Source organism: Cervus elaphus, chromosome 1 (assembly GCF_910594005.1).
Source record: "Cervus elaphus chromosome 1, mCerEla1.1, whole genome shotgun sequence".
NCBI lineage: Eukaryota > Metazoa > Chordata > Mammalia > Artiodactyla > Cervidae > Cervus > Cervus elaphus.
Window position 1 is genome coordinate 89,958,595 of NC_057815.1, and position 22,130 is coordinate 89,980,724.

At 43.4% G+C, this 22,130-nt stretch overlaps 1 protein-coding gene across 14 annotated transcripts in view; it reads right to left on the reverse strand.

Annotated features, from left to right (window-relative positions):
- The window catches only part of CELF1 (CUGBP Elav-like family member 1), a 65,072-nt gene extending 44,066 nt beyond the window's left edge, over positions 1–21,006 (reverse strand). For 3 of the 14 annotated variants that reach the window (XM_043911900.1, XM_043911892.1, XM_043911908.1), the window contains exon 1: positions 20,850–21,006. The gene's annotated coding sequence lies outside the window, so the exon portion shown is untranslated. Of the gene's footprint in view, positions 1–5,585; positions 5,734–20,849 lie in introns of those variants that run through there. The other 11 variants (XM_043911866.1, XM_043911837.1, XM_043911786.1 and 8 more) reach the window with 7 other exon arrangements.
- Between the last annotated feature and the right edge of the window lie 1,124 nt (positions 21,007–22,130).

The following is a 22,130-nucleotide window of genomic DNA, read 5'->3' on the forward strand; positions in this document are numbered from 1 at the left end:
GTGACAGCCCCTAAAGACAGTGTACAGTGACTCACGGTATAAATGAGAAAACATCAGCAGAAAGGCAAACCGAGACAGGGGCTAAGCGCTGCCAAGGAGAAGGTGAAGTCGACTTAATGACGCACTCAACAGAATTTTAGAAAGTCATTAAGTAATGGGACCCATGAGAGACTTAGTACCAGCTCCTAGGCCCTACACACACATACATACCCCTGAAGCCAACAACGGACAAGTCACGGGACAGGTCACAGGACCACAGACTCCTAAGTGATTGAAAGGCAGACGGCATCAGTAAATAGTCACACGGAACCCTGCGACCATACTACACAGCCACAGAAGAAGCTGCCTCAGTGAATGCATTTCTCCAGCATTTAAAGTCCTTTACCTTCCTCACCAGCCAGTTACAAATATGTGCAGAGAAGTGTCTCATCCCTACTCAGCTGACAGTTCTATTCCCAACTTGGCGTGCTTATGACTCATGGGGGGTTGGGGGAGGGGAGTAAAAGGCAAGTGTAAAACAAAGAAACCAACTTGAATTTAGACTTGAGTTGATCAAGAATGAGGTATTTATTTGTCTAATTAGAATACCTTACAACAAGTCAAGAGAGTACTCTTTAAACATATAACAAACCTAATACTCTTTGGAATAACCCGAACTCTTGTCTACATGTCATGTCCTTAAATAGACATGACACCAAAAAAATTCTCGAGCCTTCTGTAAGGCCAAACTAGACAAAGCCCTCTGAAATGGTGCAAACAGCACCGTCACTGCAAAGCCCAGGGAAATCGGGCATTTCCCAGTTCCTTTTCCAGCAAAAGGTCAAAGGAAGAGGCTTAGCCCCTACTTATAAAAGTGAAAGTGTTAGTTGCTCAGTCGTGTCCGACTCCTTGCGACCCCATGGACTGTAGCCCGCCAGGCTCCTCTGACCATGGGATTCTTCAGGCAAGAATACTGGAGTGGGTTGCCATTCCCTTCTCCAGGGGGTCTTCTGGACCCAGGGATCAAACCTGGGCCTCCTGCATTGCAGGCAGATTCTTTACAGTCTGAGACACAGGGGAGCCCCTCTTACAAAAAGATGTGTATGAGATCACTCCGTAAGGAGGTAGATGTCTCAGCCTTTTTCACTCAATTCTTACACATCAGGAAATTCACATGCCAGGAAAGGAATTCACTTTCACCCCCAAAGAACTGGGCTTTGTGACTAGTGAAAAACAAAAGGGAAAAAACACTACTACTTTAATGAGAAAAGTTTCTAAGAGAACAAAGTCATTTCTGAAACTATGTTTATCGGTCTGGCATCCTCTCCCTAATATATTTTGTTAAAGAATACAAATCTTTCCTCCTCAGTCCACCCCCAAGTTTCTGAAATATTCTTCACCATTCATAACTGACAAAACACGGCAAACAGGTCACCTCTTTAACCTGAAACCTCAGTCCTCTACAGAAGTGTGCACAGACAGACGCACGCAGGAAAGAGTGCAAGCTGCAGGCCGCGGCCGGGCCCTGAGCAGGCCCAGGCCGAGAAGGGCCGTACTAACATAGAAGGCGGAGAAGTGGAGCCGCAGCCTCGGAACAGACCCCGCGCCGCGCTCGGGAGGGAGGAGCAGGGCCGCAGCAGCTTTCCCATACATGGCTGCGGAAAGGGGGCCACCGCTCAGAGCCCAGCTATCTCACACACATGCACTGTGTTCACACGCTCCAGACAAAGAACAGAAACACATAGGCTGCTTCTTGAAGAAAGCACTGAGATCCATCTCAGCCGAGGAATTCCCAATCATCTCAGTCACTCACACCAAGAGTCCCTCTGCCACAGGAGACAGAAAAGACGCTGTGAACACTTTAGTAGGTCAGAGTTTTACCAGATCAGCAGCAGCCACCACAAGGTTTAATTTATCATTTAAATTCTGGAATTTAACATGCAAAAAAGGTTATTCTGCATCTGTGTGAAGGACCCTCCGCTGGTGTTTTCACATTGAAAGTCTCATTCCAACTCTCAGACTACATTTTGGGTCTCTTGTTCTCTTCTGATTTACAAGTTAAAATAAATCCTGATATAACTTTTACAATGTATAACTTTTAAGATGTATTTCCCAGGATGCTGGCTTATATAATCAGACGTCAAATGTTTGTGTTCTAAAAATTACTCTGCTCAAACAATTCATTCACATTCATCTCAATGTAAAGTATATATCAAAAGCTTCATTTGTGGCCAGAGTGAACTCTCCACAGATAAGAAATGCATGGTTTTTTTTTTTTAAAAAAAAGAGGGCAGGTGGGGAGGGGGGCCCAGAAAATGAAAGAAATGCATTGCTGATGGCCTCAAAAGAGTCTGTACTTTAGCTCTCAATCAATCAACCAATACTTAGTGTGCATTTGAATATCTTTGATGACAAAACACTTGCTAAGTCACCCAGTCATGAAGGGGAGCTGTGGACAGGAGCGCACTGCCTAGTTCCTCTCTATCACTGAAGTGTCTGCTTTACGCGTGTGCACAATCCCCCAGCTTACGGGACATGAACACTCAAACACACTGGGTGGCACCCCAGCAAAACGCTTTCCCTAAAACTCAAAAAGGAAAACCCTTCACATCCTTAAAATTAATTGGTCCACCAAAATTATTTACTTTACTATATTTCATAGGCAAACTAACCATGTGAAACCTTCTCTGTGCCTTTTGTACATAACTCAGTACTGATGAGCAAGAGGCCCAATCACAGATAAACCGATCTCTCAACCCCACCTCCTAGATGTCCTAGTGCAAGGCAGAGCCTTGTCCACCCCGAGTGACGGGGCTCCAGCAGGAGAGGCGTTCCAAGCACTTCCCACAAAACACCGACGTGCCAGTGTTCAATGTTTTATTAAAAATCTCTTAGCTCTGTTGGTGGCGTATACGTGTAATTTATTCTGACCAGGCCTGTTACAGCAACTCTGATTTCCCAAAATGCAGCGTACTGTGGACTAATATGCTACTTTCTGGATGACACCACAACTTTAATTATCCATTAAGATTACTTATGTAAAAATAAACACAATGCAAAACATCACAACTATATATACCAAGGGTGATTAAAGTATAACCACAAAATCAAAATGTCTATACACACCTATAGTTTGGCCTCTGGCAAGTCATTTCTTTCCTGATACCCACATCCTCAGGAGAAAAATGGCATTGGACCAGATCAGGAGTCCATGTTTAGGGTCCACAGACCTACAGAATTCACAGTATTTCATGGATTCCATAAACTCCACTATATTATGTGCAAAATTTTACATATATATGCAAAATAAATTTATGTACTTAAATTGTATTTGTAGGGAAATAGCTCCATAGCTTTTTACCAGATTATCAAAGGGGGGTCTATGATGCAAAACAGGTTTAAGAATCAAAGACCAAACAATACAAAGTTTGTTACATCTAACATCCCGTCATCTCCTCTTCTACTTCCTAGTCCAAAAAGGAGGGAATCTTCATGACTAAGCCCAGTCAAGAATAAACAAGTCACCCTGGCCAAGAAATTATTCAAAATAATATATTCCAATTCAAGAGCAATCTGAATTGTTTTACATGACAGACTAACATCATAATTCTTTTTAAAAAATTCTCAAGCTACTGTAAATCAACCATACCTCAATTACTAAAAAAAGAAGTCTAGTACAACAATTGGCTCAGGCCTAAGCAAACTTCCCCACCACAGCTTACCCCAGCAGCCTGCAAGGGAGTGGAATCCTGTGGATGTGCTCAGGGCTGTCCCACTAGACAGCTCCTCCCTCACCAGCTATACTGCTTTTTCTAAGAAGGCCAGGCTTCCAGTTTCCTACTTCTAATTCTATCCTGTAGCAAAGTAATAGGAGACAGACAGGGCAAAAAACCGGAGCATGGCAGACTGGAATAAAGGAGACTGACGACAGACAGACAGACAAAGAAGCTGCCCATCCCATCAGCAAGAAGGGAACAGGCCCTGACTAACATCTCATTTGTAAAAAGTCTATTAGATCAAAGAGAAAGCTAGCCTGCCTCTAAGACAATAAAAGAAAAAAATGTGTCTGTTACTGAACCATTTAAACCTAAAATTTTTAGGTTCTCATGGCAACCTAAGTCATCACACTGCACATACTGTATATAAAGCACATATTTAGAGGCTTAACTAGTAAACTCAAAATGTGACATATGTGCAATGTGGGCGACAACATTATTCTGGGAACTTTAACTTTAAAATCTTCCAACTTTTATTTTGCAGCCTCAAAGATGATATAATAGAGTCAACTATGCAGAAGGTGCAAGCTCAAGAAAGAGGTACAGAGAACATAAATAGAAGCAAAGAGATGAAAGACAAGAAAAACCAGGCTATCACAAAGTTTCCGAGCATGGCTCTCCCCACTGCGAATCAACCTGTAAATGGAGGCTTAAAAAACAAGACTGCTAGCAAGGACACACATCCAGATAGCATTTGGGACAGGCTTTAATGTGGGCCCAGTCAGAAGAGGACATGGTCACAGGGCAGACCACTTGGCCCAAGTGGCCAGGAGAGACTGGTCATCTCTTCCTCTCTTCGAGGAGCTCGTGGAATATGGCTGTTTGGAGTGAAGTAATGTCAGAGCCAAAAGGAAGGCTGCGGGCCTGGGAGTAGAGATAAGAACCAGACCCTGAGGAGGAGGGGAAAGGAACAGAGCAGGCTTCTCTGTCACACCACTTCTCACTAAGGAACCAAATAAAGATGCAACATCTAGTTTTCTCATCTAGTAAATGACCCGTGGGAGGGATACCCCCATTTATTTGCCCATGGGAATGCCATACATTTCTTTGCAAAGACCTGAAGCTGCTATGAATGCTACCTACCTTAAAACCATTACTTCCATCCCACTTCTGTTAGGGTTAAATCACTCCTACTTTTTAACAAGAAAACAGGTGAAAACAGTTTAGGTAAGGTACACAAACAATATCTCATCAGAGCAGTTCACAGATATGCCCATCTTCCCCCTTAACTCAAGGTAAGAACTTCTAAAATGAGACACTGAACTTACATGACTGATTAACAATTAAAAATTTACTACCACATGAAAAGGAGTGGTTATAAAAATAAATTATCTCATCATTTTTATGAGTCTGAGCCTCTAAAAGCAAGAAAAGCAAAGGAAGATGGCACGGAATTTGGAATGTGGACTCGAAGTCCTGCCCTGACCACCACCTGATAGCCGGATGCCCCCAGTAAGTTACTCTCCTCACTGAGGCTCCAACTGAAGTTTCCTTATCTACAACACGGTACAGATGCAACCATCTCTCCCCCTCCCTCTGTCTCACTCCTTCTCTTCCTCTCCTCCCTCTCTCCCATTCCCCACCTCCCACCCAAAACATGCAGTCTAACAGCTACTTTCTATCATTACACTGTAATTCAGCATACTCTCTTATCACGAAAAACTGTATGAACTTTTATGCAAAAACTCACAGGTCAAATTAAGAACCAAAACAACCAATAAAAATAATGTTTTGGAGTAAATGAGGGAACAGAGCACTGGGTTGAAGCTGGGACTAGATGTTTCTCTCAGAGCCAGGCCGCACCTGCTAATGACTAAAATATTTGATTACCTTAATTATCTTGGCTGCATAACCAAGAGGTGCTGGTGGTCATGAAATTCCAGAATATTAAAAACTCAGGCACATTTTCATTATAGCATTCTCTACTGTGTTGAAGTCAAGACAGCAAAAGACTGCCAACGGCATTTTCACTTTAATTTTCTGGTAAGACAAAAAGAAAAATTAACATTGGAGCCAAATTCTCCATTTTTAGACATGCTAAATTCTTCGAGGAAAAAATATCCGTGGTTATAAGAAACTGAAATCATTTTTGTATACTTTATTAGAAAACATGCATTTATGCTTTGCTTAAAAGGTATTTTAAAAAAACCAAACCTCAGGTGAATAACCTTAAATGTTTACCTGTTACTACCCTTCCAGCAGTTAGGAAAGAAGAAAAGTGAAATAAAAGCTGAAGCACTTACTGAAGGGACATTAAATAACTGGCATATTGAGCAACAATGATATCCAGAAAGAGACCTAAAAAAATCCTTTTTTGGTACATGCAATTAATAATTACCAAAATAATGTTGGTTTTGAATCCAAAACTCACTTCTGTGTAAATCCATCTACTCTAAACAATGAGAGTAATGGTCACAAATGTACCACAAAAAAAAAACCCCACAAAACACCTTGCCTATTTAGCTTTTGATTTTGCTTTTAAAATACTTTGAGGCCTTCTGAGAACAGCAGAACTCTTCAGCTCACCATCATTTCATCTTATTAATAAGCACATGATAAAATACTTTAAGCTGAATATAGCATTTATCATCTCTTCCCTCCCAGCTGTTAAAGGACTAGCTTGTTCCAAATATGGCATTATCTTTTCCAAGTTCTACGATTTAGGCACGACATAATTCTTCAACAAATTATTCCATCTTGTCATGACTGACAAGGATGACTTAAGTGGAGATAAACAGGCTAATGAAAAACATTCAGGTCTGATTTCCAATTGCTATTTTGTAAGGGAGAAAAACAAAGCTTACAGCTTTAAAATGAGAAAGCCATGTAAAACTATCTTCTCTTTGAATTCAGGCAGTGGGGTTTTCGCTAACTAGACAGGTAAACCCCAGCTGAGGGAAGAGGCAGAGGCCACCTGCTCAGGATGCTGTAGAAGGGATTCCTCCACTGGGTAGAAAATTTCCCTGCATGACCTCTAAGGTCTTTTCCTAACCTCAGAAACTGAGACTTGGTTTTTGATAAGTAGAAGCAAAGCAAATGTGATGTGTAGGCAGAGACAGCGGAACAGCGCTGGAAAACTAGAAGCCATGGGTTGGAATCCTGCTTCCACTTCTATGTGAACTTAAATAAGGCATTTCACTTTCCTCTTTGCAAAATGAAAGGCTGAGAGAAGAAAATGAAGATCCTAACATTCTGAGCCTACGGCTTCCTCCTATGGCTGCCTCGGCCACCCACCACCTTCCCACTACTGCACCTTACCATAATTAGGCAGCTTTTTAAAGCATCTAATTAATGGAACACAGAAATTAAAACCTTTAACTTTCTATTTCTGGCTTGTTGCACATGTGCAACAGCATTTTACCAAGGAGTAGTTAATGCCACACAGTCCTTGATATACTGGTTTTTCTTTGAACTCCAGTGACAGTTACAGTGACAAGTTGTAAGCCAGGAGGTTGTTACCATGGGGACCCACTAGGATTCCTGGGGGTGGATCCTGCAGGCTTTTTCCCCTTTTGGTCAGAGCATTTTTTGATGGTCTGGATCTAGCAATTCAGAAAGCCTGATCTAATTTTTCTTCGGCAAGCCGCCTTTAGGAAAGATAGCAGGTCTAAAAGGGTTATCTTTGGGTAGTTTGACAGTCCCATCATCGCAATCTGTAATCCAGAGTAATTCGGTAGTCTCCAAGCTTTAAAAAGAAAGGTGTGTGGGGGGGGTCCTCCCCTGATGGCTCAGTGGGAAAGAATCAGCCTGTCAGTGCAGGAGACACAGGTTCAATCCCTGCCCTGGGAAGACCCCACAGGCCACGGGGCACCTAAGTCCATGCGCCACAACCACTAAGCATGTGCTCCAGAGCCTGGGAGCCGCACCTCCTGAAGCCCAGGAGCCCGGAGTCTAGAGCCCCGGCTCCACGGCAAGAGACGCCACCAAAGTGAGAGGCCACGCACTGCAACGAAGACGGGGCACAGCCAAAAATGAACACACATTTTTAAAAAAGAGACTTGGAAATGTATCCAGAGGCTATTAAAAATGACACGATAAAAACAATAACGGTAAAATAAACACTGGCGTGTCTCCGTGATCATTTCCCATGTAGTATACAATTCTGACAAAATACTGTTTTAATGACACTCTTACAAGAGTTAAGTATGTTCAACTTTTAATCTCTCTATTCATACAAGCAAATAAACACAAGCCCACTGAAGTCTCAATGACCTACGTATGCTGTCATTTCTTTCCAGATCACCAGACCACGTGAACTGTATTTAGTATTTCCCCATCAAGACTTCAAAGTTTTCCAAATCAAGATTCTCCTCAAGAAATTTCAGCTCCCCTACACGATTATGTCAGAAATACATCACAAAATAATTATAAAAATAAAACTTATTATAAAATAAATCACACTGATCAGACCAGAACACAGTTTAAATTGCAGGTCTGCCTCCAAAACTGCTGTATATGGACAAAGGGAGATGAACTGTCACTCCCAGCTAAATGTGTGCCGGGGCTCAGGTTCCCCTGAGACTCATTCTGTTAGAAGATACCTTAAGGAAGAAGATCATTTACAAGGCTAATCTCTGGATCTGGTTTGCTCAGAGAAGTGGAGCAGTCAGATTCAGAATAAAACATTTCTCTATGTCTTATTTAGCCCAAAGCAAAGTTACACCTGACAAATTAACATTAATAAAAATAGCACTTGATTTCACAGTAATAATCTAAAACTTCAACCATGCTAGGCCTGATCCACAATTATCTTGTGAGCTACAAAATACTTGGAACAAAGCTTAAGACATGTCCCTGTGCTCATAAAAATCTTTCCCTGATCTCACACTAATAATTATTGAAAAACCTAAATATAAACATCACTAAGATAAAATGTGCTGAAACAGAATTCATAACCTAAAAAACAAATCACAAACTCACAAGTCTAAAGAGGGAAAGAAAAAAAAACACCTAAGGAGACAAGCTACACTGTCAAAAAAGTAAACAACTGGCATCAAGATATTCCATAGAAACACTGCATCTGGTTTTGATTTTTTTACTCACCTAAGCTTTCCTGTAGCAGGTCCAAAAGGGTTATTTTTAAGCAGTTTCCCAATCCTATCTCCACAATCTATAACCCAAATTATTTCAGTAAAGAAGTTTGCAAGCAAAAAAAAAAAAAAAAAAAAGACTTGCATCCAGAGGCTATTAAAGAAACATGGCACAGGATACAAACAGTAACGATACAGTAAACACGGTGTCTTTCCGTGACCGTGTCCCTTAAACTTGGAGGAAGAAAGGACAAGCCCAAAGCGCAGTCTCGTCACATCAGCTTACTATTAGATGTCCAGAGACAGAGAGAGACTCGGGGCGGAGGACTTGAGAAGAGGCAAACTCTTGGCTGTTTTATTTGTTTTTACTACTGGTTTACAATTTCCTTGATTTTATTTTTAAATGCATGTCTTGGCCCAGAAAAGCAAGAGAGCATAGACTGCCAACAGGATCAGATTCTCCTTTTCTTACTTTCTGGAGCTACAGAAAACAGAGCCAGAATCTGGGTTGTCAAGGAGCCTTCTGACTCTGCCCAGGCAGTATACGGTGTGAGGTTTTAAGATACACAAAGGCTTTTATAGTACAAATCTCAGCCAACTTAATGTTCTTTCAATGGAAAGTGGCTTATGTTTTTCCCCCCAGAAAACTCTCTGGAGCTTTAAGGTACTGATAATTTTCAAAAGACAATGATTTAAAAAAATGGAGTCGCAGAATTTCAGTCTTAAAAGTTTTCTTCCTATTTCTAATCTTTAGCACTGAACTGTCTCAAACATAAAATTGTCATTTGATATACAGTATTTCAATAAATATCTATCGATTACCTACTTTGTGCAAGGGCCTTATACCAGTAAGCACTCTGTACTGTAAAAATGTCAAACTGTCTTCTAGGAACAGCACTTGGTTCAATACCATACACACGCTAAAGCACAATACGAAGGCATAGCATTATTTAGGTTGTATTCTCAACAATTTGGGCTTCAATGTAAAATAATGACTTTCAGCTTTTCCTACCCTGCACATCTATATACCTTCCTGGCTGTATACAAATCCACATTTCTTTTTAACTCTCATTTTAATAGTATAGAGGAATGTTACACTTCTCTGGTGTAAAGTCTTTCAACTTAACAGAAACCAAATGATCACAGGAAGAAAAAGAAATCAAATTAGAAGCATTAAACTGTCTTTCTCAGAGCTTCCCTCTCCCCCTCATTAGTATTTCTCAAAGAGAAAAACACCACTGTGATGCTCCCATTGCAGACCATTCATGAAGTTCCTAGCTGAGCTGAGACCAGACAGACTCCATCAACTGGGCACACAGCCACTCACCATTACCCTTTGTTTAGAGTCTCAACTGCCGTCCAACCCACATTATTGTATTCCACTCAAGTCCATCAACTTTCTTAACGAGAAAACAATCAGGAAACAAGCAAATGTGTTATTTAACTAGAAAATGAAGAGAGGGTCTAATTCATATGCCTCACAAAAACTCTTTAAAAATGATGGCTCACTTTAAATTTTCTATCTTAAATAGCAGTATTACTTTATTATCAGTCTTACATGCCTAAGAAGAACAAGTTGTAAACAAATAATCATTAGAAACTTGTTTTTTAAAAAAACCCAAGCCCTCAGTCTTGAGCTGGAAAAGCAGCAGAGAGAAGCTCTGCACCAGAAGGGACAACAAAGATGCATGTCTACACCACACAGGTGGAGAAGCCAGAACCCCAGGCAGCCTGGTGGGGTGAGGAGGGGGCGCAGGCAGGGGTTGGAGGGGAAAGGGCAATATTCCAAAGAGCCATAATCCTACGCTTGACTATCCTAAAATTCAAATTTAAGAAATGTTAGGCAGAGCTCTGCGGTAAGCATATCAGTCACAGCTCTTTTGGCTGGAATTAAGGAGAATTTCCTCCAAACTAGCTTAAGCAAAAGAGGCGCTGACTGCAAAGACAGGACCCACAGGCCCGGAGCTCAGCGAGGCCACAGCTGGACGGCCTTCACACACCCAGGCTTCTACTCCCAACGCGTCTCCAGTCTTGTCTCTCCCCCGGCGCTGTATTTCTCATCAGTGTTTCTTTCTGGGTAAATCTACTCAATCCCCCCTGCCCCACCCCGTACTGGCCTCGATGCTCCCACATACAAAAGCCTGAATTTGGCAGGACCTGGCATCTGCCTATCTGTTTCAAGTTCTCTGAATTCAGGTGAACCTGTTTGTTCCCTGAAGGCATGAATCTCAGTTCCAGTCTCGAATTCCTAGGAGAAACTGATTTGCTCAGCTTAGGTTAAGTGCCTGCCCCTGGTCCAGCAAACTGTTAAAAGAAGGGCTAGGTCACAGAGTACAATTAGGGTGGGGTCTGCGTGCCTGACTCCTCAGAAGATGTGTACTACACTAAATAGGCAATAAGGCAGTCTGCATCCTCAAAATAAACCCCTTAAAATCTCACTGAAAAAATATATTAATACTAACTAATACCCTATGATACACTACAGAATGAACGGACAGGAGCAGCTTCATGACAAAGATCAGCTGTGCACTGCATGACAAACGGAAATAGAACCAGGTTCAGGGAAGGGCCAAAGAGCACAAAATGCAACGCCTGCTCTGTTCGCTCTGGCCACACATCTAAGAACTATGAACCTAAGGAATAAACAGTCTTCTACCACATAAATATCTTCTGTGAAATACGCTAGTTGAAAGCCTGCTGTAAGGTTTAAAAGGACTCAGTTCAATTCAGTTCAGTCGCTCAGTCGTGTCCGACTCTCTGCGACCCCATGGACTGCAGCACGCCAGGCCTCCCTGTCCATCACCAACTCCCGGAGTCCACTCAAACTCCTGCCCGTCGAGTCGGTGATGCCACCCAGCCATCTCATCGTCTGTCACCCCTTCTCCTGCCCCCAACCCCTCCCAGCATCAGGGTCTGTTTCAAAGTGCAGTAATAGCCTGCTAGCTGACGAACGTGGGTTATACATTTTCAAGGTGCTTGTCACCCCCACCCTGACTTCCTTTCACGCCCTGGACCCCCTAAGCTTCCTGCTCAGGCAGCCAACAGGACTGCAGAGGTGTGTCTCACTGGTGACGTCCTGGCCGGCCTAGCACGGTTAGCAGCACCACACAGACAGCTCAGGCAGGAGAGAAGCAGCCAGGCTGGGGACAGTGGAGCGGGGGAGGGGACGGGGACAGGAGGGCAATGTTTCCCACACACAAAAGCTGTAAGCACAAAAGCTGGGAAAAGCCTAAACTCTTTGTACAAAACAGAAACTAGTAAAAACTTAACAGATGTCCAAAAACTACCGGGTTATAAAAGACAGTCTACTCACAGTAGACTATTAGTTACCCTACATTATCACCAAAATATCACACATTCCCACACGCCAGAGCTTGCTTCCATCTCACAAGAAAGGAAAAGGTAAAAAGAACAATGAGAAAGTGGTGACAGTTTCTAATTCACTGATTCCTTTGCTGTAAGAGTAACAATGTTATGTAAATAAAAACTAAAGACCTAGCAAAATTAAATGTCTAACACTATAAATTCAAACAGCTTTAGAACCAAAAAACTTCATTTTGTATAATCCCCAAAGTAAAGACATCTCCCAATCTGGGAACAAAATTTCAACGGAGTTTCCATGTGGGGGGGGTGGGGGGGTAGGCAGTATTTAACTCCATTTTTTCAAAGCTGAACACAGCTATTAGGGTCAGAAAAAGCTAGCCAACAGTTCTAAAGCCACACTCCTAACCTACGAATACATCCCCAAAGAGGCATATTAAAATCAATTGAGATCCATTAGATCTCACTGCCGCCTCCAAACCAGAACTAACCATCCCTCTTCATATTTTCTGCCACATTTTCTAAGTGAAGTAAAACAAAAATCAAAATGTTACAACTCAAATGCTGTTCTAAAAGTGAGTCCATTTCTTGTACAGTGGGGGAAAGGTCAGCTGATTGCGGGTTACATCAGAACTTCACAAAGTTCTAAGAATTAAAATGCTTTAAAATCATTTAACGTAAGAAATTTTATACTCGGTCTCCCCAAACTAGACTTTCTCACCTCTTGAGCATACAGTCTAATTTTAATGTAACTTTTATGAAATTCATGTTCTCTGTATGAAAATTTAAAAACAATGGCAAGTATGAAGAAAAGAAAAACTGCTCATGTCCCAATGTCCAGAAAAAAACTTTGGTATTTATCCTTTGAGCCTGTGAGGTAACATTTTTGAAGAATTAAAGATTTCCTTAGCCGAAAGAATGTGTTAAGCTAAAGTGGAGTTCATGGATATAAAACATTCTTGAAAATTTTTACAGGTCTGGAACTCAAAGAAGTTAAAAATAAACCTATGCTCATGGCTTCCACAGCACAGCAGGTTAAAGAATAACCAGAGAACACGGGAATTCCCTGGCGATCCAGTGTTTAAGACTTGGTGCTTTCACCTCGGTGGGCCCAGGTTCGATCCCTGGTTGGGCATCTGCAACTCAAATCCCACAAGCTGCAAGGTGTGCCCCCAGAAAACACAAACAAACCACACAGCAGTTCTGCTGATTAACCCTGTGAGGAAACCAGTCCTTTAAGGAGAGTCCAACTGCCAATTTCATGACAGGGACAAGTTACAACTACAAAGATCTCATCAAGAAAACTGTCTTCAGTAAATTACAAAGCTCAGATAAGGACTCTTGATACAATAGTTTACTAAACAAATAGCTACAACCAATTAACTCTTTCATCTCTTTGTTCAGTCGCTCAGTGGTGTCTGACTCCTCGTGACCCCATGGTGTGCAACTCACCAGGCTTCTGTCCTTCACCATCTCCCAGGAGCCAGCTCAAACTCATGTCCATTGAGTTGGTGATGCCATCCAACCATCTCATCCTCTGTCATTACAACTCTAAATATTAGAGTCCACCCTCTCTCCAAGCCTAAAACTAGTTATCTAGAACCAGGTGTCCCTAGAGCAAATCCAGTAATATACTCATTTGTATTTTTCAGTTTTCTATGAACACAGAAGACTCCCTATTAACAAACTCCATGTGAAGTACACAAAGTGAGGAAACCACAGTGCCCAAGCATTCCACAGGGAACAACGAGCTCTAAGTTTCTACAGGAAAGGACCCTCTTCCCAGCAAAACAATTCAGATGCACAAATTAGACTCTAGGAAACTTAGGCTTAGGATACTAAGCCACAATGAACAAAGGAAAAAAGACACCTGAAAGGGGAAAGGGAAAGGAACACTGGCAGTGGCTACTGCCTATGCATGGCGTGCCGAGCCATTCTACCTGTATCTTTTACTTGGCCTAACTGCATTACTGACCAATGAACAAGCAGCAGGCCCACTGTCACAGAGGAAGAAAGGAAACAGCAGTCTCAGCACTGCACCAGGCACTACTCAGTTATCTCAGTCAGTTCTCACCTCACCACTCCAGGTGACCTCCGTTTTAAAGATGTGCGGAAGCAAGCAAAAAGGGAATTAAATATGACTAGATTTGTTCTTTCAGAAATGAGCTGCTATTGTTTGAAACATGTTAATAAAAATATTAATTTGTAAAATAAATAAATAAAGACGAGGGGAAAGCCCAGAAATGTTATGGTCACACAGTGATATTACCAACTTAAGGCCCAGAGCTGGAGTTGTCAAACCTACCCCTGCCAGGCTCTGCTCATACACCCTATTCAGGTCACATCATTCTTTCAAACCACAGGTTTCAAACCAATTTTAAAAACTCCAAAATCCTAGAATCAACTCTCAATTATGAGATTAATCCTCCAGGTTTTGTTCAAAAATTTCTTGTTCTGGAATATAGTCAATATTTAGTAACTATAAATGGGGTAAGTCCTTTAAAAATTGTGAATCACTATGTCATACATCTGAAATATATAATATTGTAAATCAACTATACTTCAACTAAAAAGTTAGTATAAAAATTGTTTGTATTTTACTTGCTCTTTGAACATTTCAGCAGGCCATAGCACCTCTAGGAAGAGGTGTGCAGGTAAATACAAGATTATACTAATAGCAATCAACTAGCAGAATTTGTAACTTCTGCTAAGAAGGCCTACATATAAAGTTAATTCTTATTTCAAACATATAGTGTAATACTTGAACTTCCACAATACAGTCTACTTTTAATTACTACCAAAAATAATCAAGAATCAAGGAACAGTTCTAAACAAAAAAAAATGGTTCGCATTGTTTGAAAGAGGAATAAAAGGGGCTTTCCCGGTGGTCAAGTGGTTAAGAATCCGCTTTGCAATGAATGGGACACCCGCTTGATCCCTGGGACCAGGAAGATCCCACATGCCTCAGAGCAACCAAGCCCATGCACCACAATTACTGGGTGCTCTGGTGCCCGAGAGCCAAAACTATCGAAACCTGTGTGCCCAAGAGACCACGCTCTACCACTGGGAAAGCCACCACAACAAGACACCCACACACCGGAATTACAGAGCAGCTCTTGCTCTCTCCAGACAGTCTGAGCGCAACAACTATGACCCTAAACAAATCATTAAAAAAAAGAGAGAGAGATATATAAATTTCTGGCTAACACTACAATAAAATCCCATGCATCAAGTACTAGGAGGCCTGTAATACCTCTTTAGGACAACAAAGTTAACCAAATAAAACTTCCAGTTCATCTCATGTCACAAGAATTAATATTAATCACACTCCTTTTGTTACTGGAGAGGAAGAAAAATGGGAGTTGGAGGCTACGTTCGAAAAGCAAAGAGGAAAAGTAGACAGTCAAGCAGCTCAAAATCAGTTATGAACCTCCGAAAAAATAAGGAAAAGCTCATCTTAAGAAGAAAGCCTTCTATCGTGAGAATACTCTGAATATACAGAAACAAACTCGGAGGCTCATAACTTTCCGAAGGCTCTTACCCTTAATGTATTCATTAGAAACTCTAAGTAGGCCATTAAATGCCAGGTTTATAGACTTTACCTCCACACGATATGGAATACCTGGATACCAGTCCACTCCTCTGACAAAAAGCACTCAGTTACACAGCAATAGCAGAAACTTGCCTTTTCTTTCTCTTCATGCGATACTTTTTCTGTACATATAAATCAGAAATTAGAAATGATGCTGATAACTGTGATCTGGGTTACTGTTACATACTTTTAAGCACACTGATATGTTTCAATTTTTTCAAAGATCTGAGGGATCTGGACATCCCCCTGTAATTGGCAATTCCCATGAAGAGCAAGCATTCTAACCATTTCAACAGCACCAAGAGGGCAAGATACCAAGATGAAAGAGACACCCCTGACTTCAATCAGCAGAGGACTTCAACCACACAAAGTCCTAATACCTGCTACACACGGACGAACCTTGACAACTGTGCTACATGAAATAAGCCAGACACAAAAGAATAAATATCGCATGATTCCAATTACATGAAATATCCAGAACAGGCAAATTCACAGGGACAGACAGTAGACCAGAGGTTACCAGGGGCTAAGAGGAGGGAGCAATGGATAGTTACTACTTAATGGTTATAGATTTTCTGCTTGGGTTGAAGAAAACACCTTGGAAATAGACAGAGATGATGACTGCACAACCAACGTCACTGCACCATACTTTTTTTTTTTTTGCACCATACTCTTAAAACGGGGCGAGCTCCCTAGTGGCCTTGTGGTGAGGATTCCGGGCTTTCACTGTTGTGGCCCCTGTTCAACGGCTCTTCAGGGAACTGAGATCCTGCAAGCCAAGTGGCATGGAGCAGCCAAAAACAAAAGGTTAAAATGACCTAAACCTAAAAGTATCAAACTCGTAGAAGAAAACAGGGCATGAGCTTCAGGGCACTGGTTTCCTGGATGAGACGCCAAAAGCACAGGCAACAAAAGCAAACACGAACGAGACTCCATCAAAGGACACAACGGAGTGAAAAGGCATGGGAGTAAGTATGTGTAAATCATATACATCTGTCAAGGGGTTAACATTCCGAATAAACGAAGAACTGCAACTCAACACCACCATTAAAAAATAAAAATTTTTATTTTTTTAAACAGGTGAAGGACTTCAACAGGCATTTCTGCAAAGTTGATATAGAAATGGTCAACAAGCATATGAAAAGATGTTGATCCTTAGTCAGAAATGCAAATCAAAACCACAGTGAGTCCTCACACCATTAGGATAACTACTGTCAGAGAAGAACCCCGGCAGTCTGGTGGTGAGGACTCCGTGTTTCAGAAACGGGGCAGGGTTCAGTCTCTGGGGGGGAGAACTAAGACCCTGCATGCTCCATGGTGTGGCCAAAACAAGAAAACAAATGCTGAGGAGCATGGGGAGATACATGAGCTCTTGTGCACTGTTTGTGGGATGGTGAAACAGTGCAATCATTGCGGAAAACAGTATGGAGGCTCCTCAAAAAATTAAACACAGAACCACCATATGATTCAGCCAATTCACTTCTGAGTACTATCCAAAAGAATTGAAAGAAGGATCTCAAAGATGTATCTGCACATCCATATTCACAGCAGCACTCATCATAAAGGCCCAAAGCTGGAAACAACTTATGTCCATCTTATGTCCATCGACAAATAAGTGGACAAAATGTGGCATATTCACATAACAGGTTATTCAGTCTTTAAAAGGAAAGAAAACCTTCCACGTGCTACAACGTGGATGAACCTTAAAGATACGCTAGTAAGTGAAAGAAACCGGTCACAAATAGCCAAATACTGTGTGATTCCACTTACAAATAGAAAAATCATCAAATTCATAGAAGTAGTAAGCAGAATGGCAGCCATGAAAGGCTGGGGTGAGGAGAAAAGGAAGAAAATGGGATTTGTTTAATGGATATATAGTTTCAGATTTAGAACATGAAAAAGTTCTGGAGATCCATTTTCCATTAACATGAATGTACTTAATGTTAGGGGCTTCCCTGGTGGCTCAGTGGTAAACAAACCTCCTCTCTGCAGAAGATGTGGGTTAGATCCCTGGGTTGGAAAGAACCCCTAGAGGAGGGAGTCGGCAACAACCCACTCCAGTATTCAGCAACCCACTCCAATTTTCAAGCCTGGGAAATTTCATGGACAGAGGAGCCTGGCGGGCTACAGTCCATCTGGTTGCAAAAGAGTCAAACACCACTTGGCAATAACAACTTAATGCTACAAAACTGTACATTCAAAAATAATTAGGATGGTAACTTTCATGTTATGTGCTTTATGCCACATTAAAAAAAATGGTTAAAATGGCAAAACTGTGTTATATTTTATCACAATTTCTTTAAATAATGTAATATATCAAAACTATGAAATTGTATAGTATGTGAATTACATCTCAATAAAGCTGTTTTAAAAAAAAAAAGCAGAGGAAACAGAGTTTAACCAAACTATATCATTTGCTGGTTTAAGAAAAGAGAGCAATTTGTTGGAAGTACCCAGATCCCTGAGCTCAGAGAGGATCCTGTGCCTCTACTTCCTCCAATTTCTTCAGCCCAGCCTCCAGGTGACAGCCCTTTTCTTTCCCCCTCCAGGGCGCATCACCACCACCTTCTAACCTCCCAGTTCCTTATTATGTCTGGCTTCACAGGAAAGTTAAAGAAGCTACAGTGGCAGTCACAGGAAAGGGCACAGAATTCAAGACTCAGACTCTACATTCAGCAGCAGAGCCAAAATATTTTTAAAAAGAAAAAAAAAAAATCACACAGTAGACATACAATAAATGTCCCGTCTCTGCCCTTCCTCTCCTCTCCTTCCAGCCCAGCATGTTTAAAAGAGCAAATTCTCAGCTCCCATGCTGGGATAGCCACTGGCCTAACTCATGTGCTGGAGCTATAAGACACAGAGCATCATTTAATATGTAGTTGTTAATGCCTATCACCTATTATTAAATCCTAAAAACACATCACAAAACTTTTAACTGGATAAGCCTATTTTGATAAAATAATGAACTTTTCTACCGCATATAAAAAAAGATAGTGAGATAAAGACTAAACATCACCAATCACCTCTGAGTGGTGGAACTAAGGGTGAAGCTCTCCCTTTCGGGCATACCTGCATTTTTTTTTATAATGAATCTGTAACTTCTGTAATAAGAAATATAACTGTCAGAAGAATAAATCATTCTGGCTTAAAATTTCACTGTCTGCCTCTGGTACTACGTCACTGCACTGAACTGAACTGGCACCATGGGAAATGGTCATGATTCCCTCCACTTTACAGACGAGAATGAACAGGCTCAAAGCGGAGACTGGGTCAAGGCTGCATGGCTAGAAACAGAGCAAGGATGACAATTGAGGCCTTCCAACTCCAAGTCCTTTCCATTCCACCACATCTTGAAGAGCAATTTGCATTACTGCTCATCATATATATATATATATAAAATTTATTAAATATATATATATTTAATCTATGTTGAAACTGTCCTAGGGGCAGGTGCTACAGAATCTGGGGCAAGTAACCTGTGGGAGCCTCAGTTTCCTCATCTGAAAAGTGAAGTGGTTGGAAAAGCTATTGTATCTCACCAGCTCATCTAGCCTCACCAGCGAATGGATTTTAAGTCTAGATACCAAGTGAGGAGAAGAAAACCCCGTGGGCAAAAATAAATGAATAGTTGGAAAGAAGTTGAGGCCTATGCTCTGGGTCAAGGGCCATTCTCAATGGAAATAGGTGATGGACAGTCAAGAGGAAAGAACCGGCTGGGGAAACCATGAACTTCCTGGTTGAAGCAACAGCAGAAAGCTCCGGCTTCGCTTCCCTACTAGCAATGCTTCAATCTTAGCTAACTTAGGAGGAGAAAGTAAAGTTAGAAGAAGGTGACAACACAGCCGTAGGGGAGGGACCTGGAGCAATAGTTTATGCACGCTGTGGCAACTGGATTATTTTCCAAGTGGACTCGTGAATATTAAAGTGGAAAGAATCCTTGGTGGTTCTCACAGATGACCCTTCCTTAGCGAGAATTTCAGGACAAACTCAAACTTGGCAATACCCCTCGGAAAGATGGCACACTTGTGGAAAATGAGCCAACCCGACACTTGTGGAAAAGGTGAGAGAATGCCACTAAAGCCTCTTCAACCTATAGAGCATCAAAGAAAGCGAAAAGACCTTTGTTAAGGGTGAAGTTCTTTCAAAGGATTCATCGGGTATCTGTAACCTCTCACACTGCAAGCATTATAAAGCACTCCACGCTGTCTGACAGTACTAGGTAGCCTTGTCACTCGAAGATAATAAAAGTACAGCATTAACTTTGCTGGCGAGAAAAAAAAAAAAAAAAAAAAAAAAAAGATTCCATTTTGCTAAAGCAGCCTCCTCTGACCAAAACCTTACCACCTGCCCCTCCACTACGGGGATGAGCCTAAACCAAGGAGAAGCTGCTTCGAGCCTGGACAACCGTCCTCGAGAATTAAAACAACATCCTGCCAGGAGAACCGCAACCGAAGACACCAGAAGCTTACATTCCAAAAGCAGGTCCTTTAGCAAAGGAAGAAAGCTCCTGGCCGTACTCTCGGCGCTCCCGGGTGCGAGAATCCAGCCCAGCTACTAGGCCGTGACTGGGTGAGCACCTGACGTGGGGGGAGGGTGAGCCAAGGCCCTAGCGGATCTGGGGCGAGGAACTGGGGGGCTCCCAAAGCTCCGGAGAAGAAGCGCGGCCCTCCAGAGGCGGGGGTCCTGGGGACACCCCACCCCTACCCCAAGGATAAGGACCGAGAAGAACACGTGGGGCGACAGGAGCAGGGAAGGGGTGTCCCGGGCAGGCAGCCCTGGGTCTGGCACGGCGGCCGGAAAAACGAGGACGGAGCTACCGCCGGGGCAGGGAACCGAGCCCTCGGAGCCCCTAGGGGGAAGGCAAAGGGCGCGGGCAGAGGGGCAAGGCCACGAGGAGGGCGGGTCTCCCTGGGCGCGGGGCACGCGCCGGACCAGCGCGGCGGGACCCGGGCAGCGGAGAACCCCGACACCCGGGGAGAGACCGCGGACCTGCCTCCGGGGACCGCGAGGAACCCGGAGCGGCCGCGCCCGGAGGGACCCTGGTGACCCCGCGGGGCCGCCCGGACCGGACCCGCCCCGCGGCGCCTCCCTCCTGCCCCTTTCCCTCCCTCCCACCCGCGCGGCCCGTTATCCCACGGCCGCCGCACTCACCAGCGGCTGCACCTCAGCCCGCCGCCGCCTCAGCTGCTGCCTGCGCCTCCGCAGCCGCCGCCGCCGCCGCCTCGCTGCTGAGGCCGAGTCCCGGGGGAGCCGCCGCGTCCCGCCGCCGCCGCCGCTGCCGCCGCCGCCGCCAGAGCAGAACACCCCAAAATGGCGGCACTTCCGGCACCTACCACCGGCGGGGAGGGCCGACGCGGAGAGGGGAGGGCGGCTCGGGGGAACGTACCACCGCGGTGCCGCCCGCAGCGCTGAGCCGAGCGGGGCTCGGCGCAGGGGCGGGCCGAGCGCCCGGCGCTGCAGCGCCCCCTCGGGCTGGGGAGTGGAGAAGCAGCCGCGCGGGAGCCCAGGGGGCCTCGGGCGGAACCCTCGGCCCGGGGAGCGGCCGGGGCAAGTCTCTTTGTCTTGTTACTCCGCTGGAGGGAAGACGCGGGTCGGGGGAAGACCCCAGGCCTGAAAACTTGGAAGTTCTCGGCTCTGCGCCTCTCACCCAAAGGAGTTCTGGACGAACTGGCGGGCGCCGACCTCTGCTTGGCGCTGAATATGCGCATAATAAAATACTTGATGAATGAATGGGTGAGTGAATGGGATGGTGCTTGGCCAGCGCTGGGCACCTGTCACACCCGCCTTTCTAACCCAGCAGATAAGCAACGGGATCCAGGCCTTCCTTGTCCTCTGTGATGTGGACTGTAAGTGTATTGCAAGCTTTCAGAGTTAGACGAATGCCCTCTGGCTGGATGATCAGCTGGGTGAACTCACAACCTTGCAAAAATCCTTGGAGCGCCAGGAAGCTCATAAGAGTTCTACTAAAAGACTGTTTTTTCCAGCCCTAACCTGCTTCTCCCAGTGAAAAAAAAAATTTTTTTTTTTCTGTGACCAAGGCTAGGTTCCTGAAGACCTCCTTCAGAGTGACTCAGAAATCCCAGGATCTAGGTAGAATGCAAATAGTTCAATAGTTTGTTCCTTCTTTCGTTTGTTTGTTTAAAAGGTCAACGTCATTTATTCCCACAAATTCTACATCTTGTGGGACAGTAAAATGAAGAGAAAGAAAGAAAACTTAGTTCTGAGACCTTTTGGCCCCAACAACATGCAAATAACTCATGGGTTTGCAAATGATTTCTCTGTAACATCTGGCTTCTCAGAGCAGTAACTCTCCTACCCACAAATACTGATTATACCCTACCTTACCACAAAAAAACTCAACAGATGTGAGTTTGAGCAAACTCGGGGAGATAGTGAGGAACAGGGAAGCCTGGCAGGCTGCAGTCCATGGGG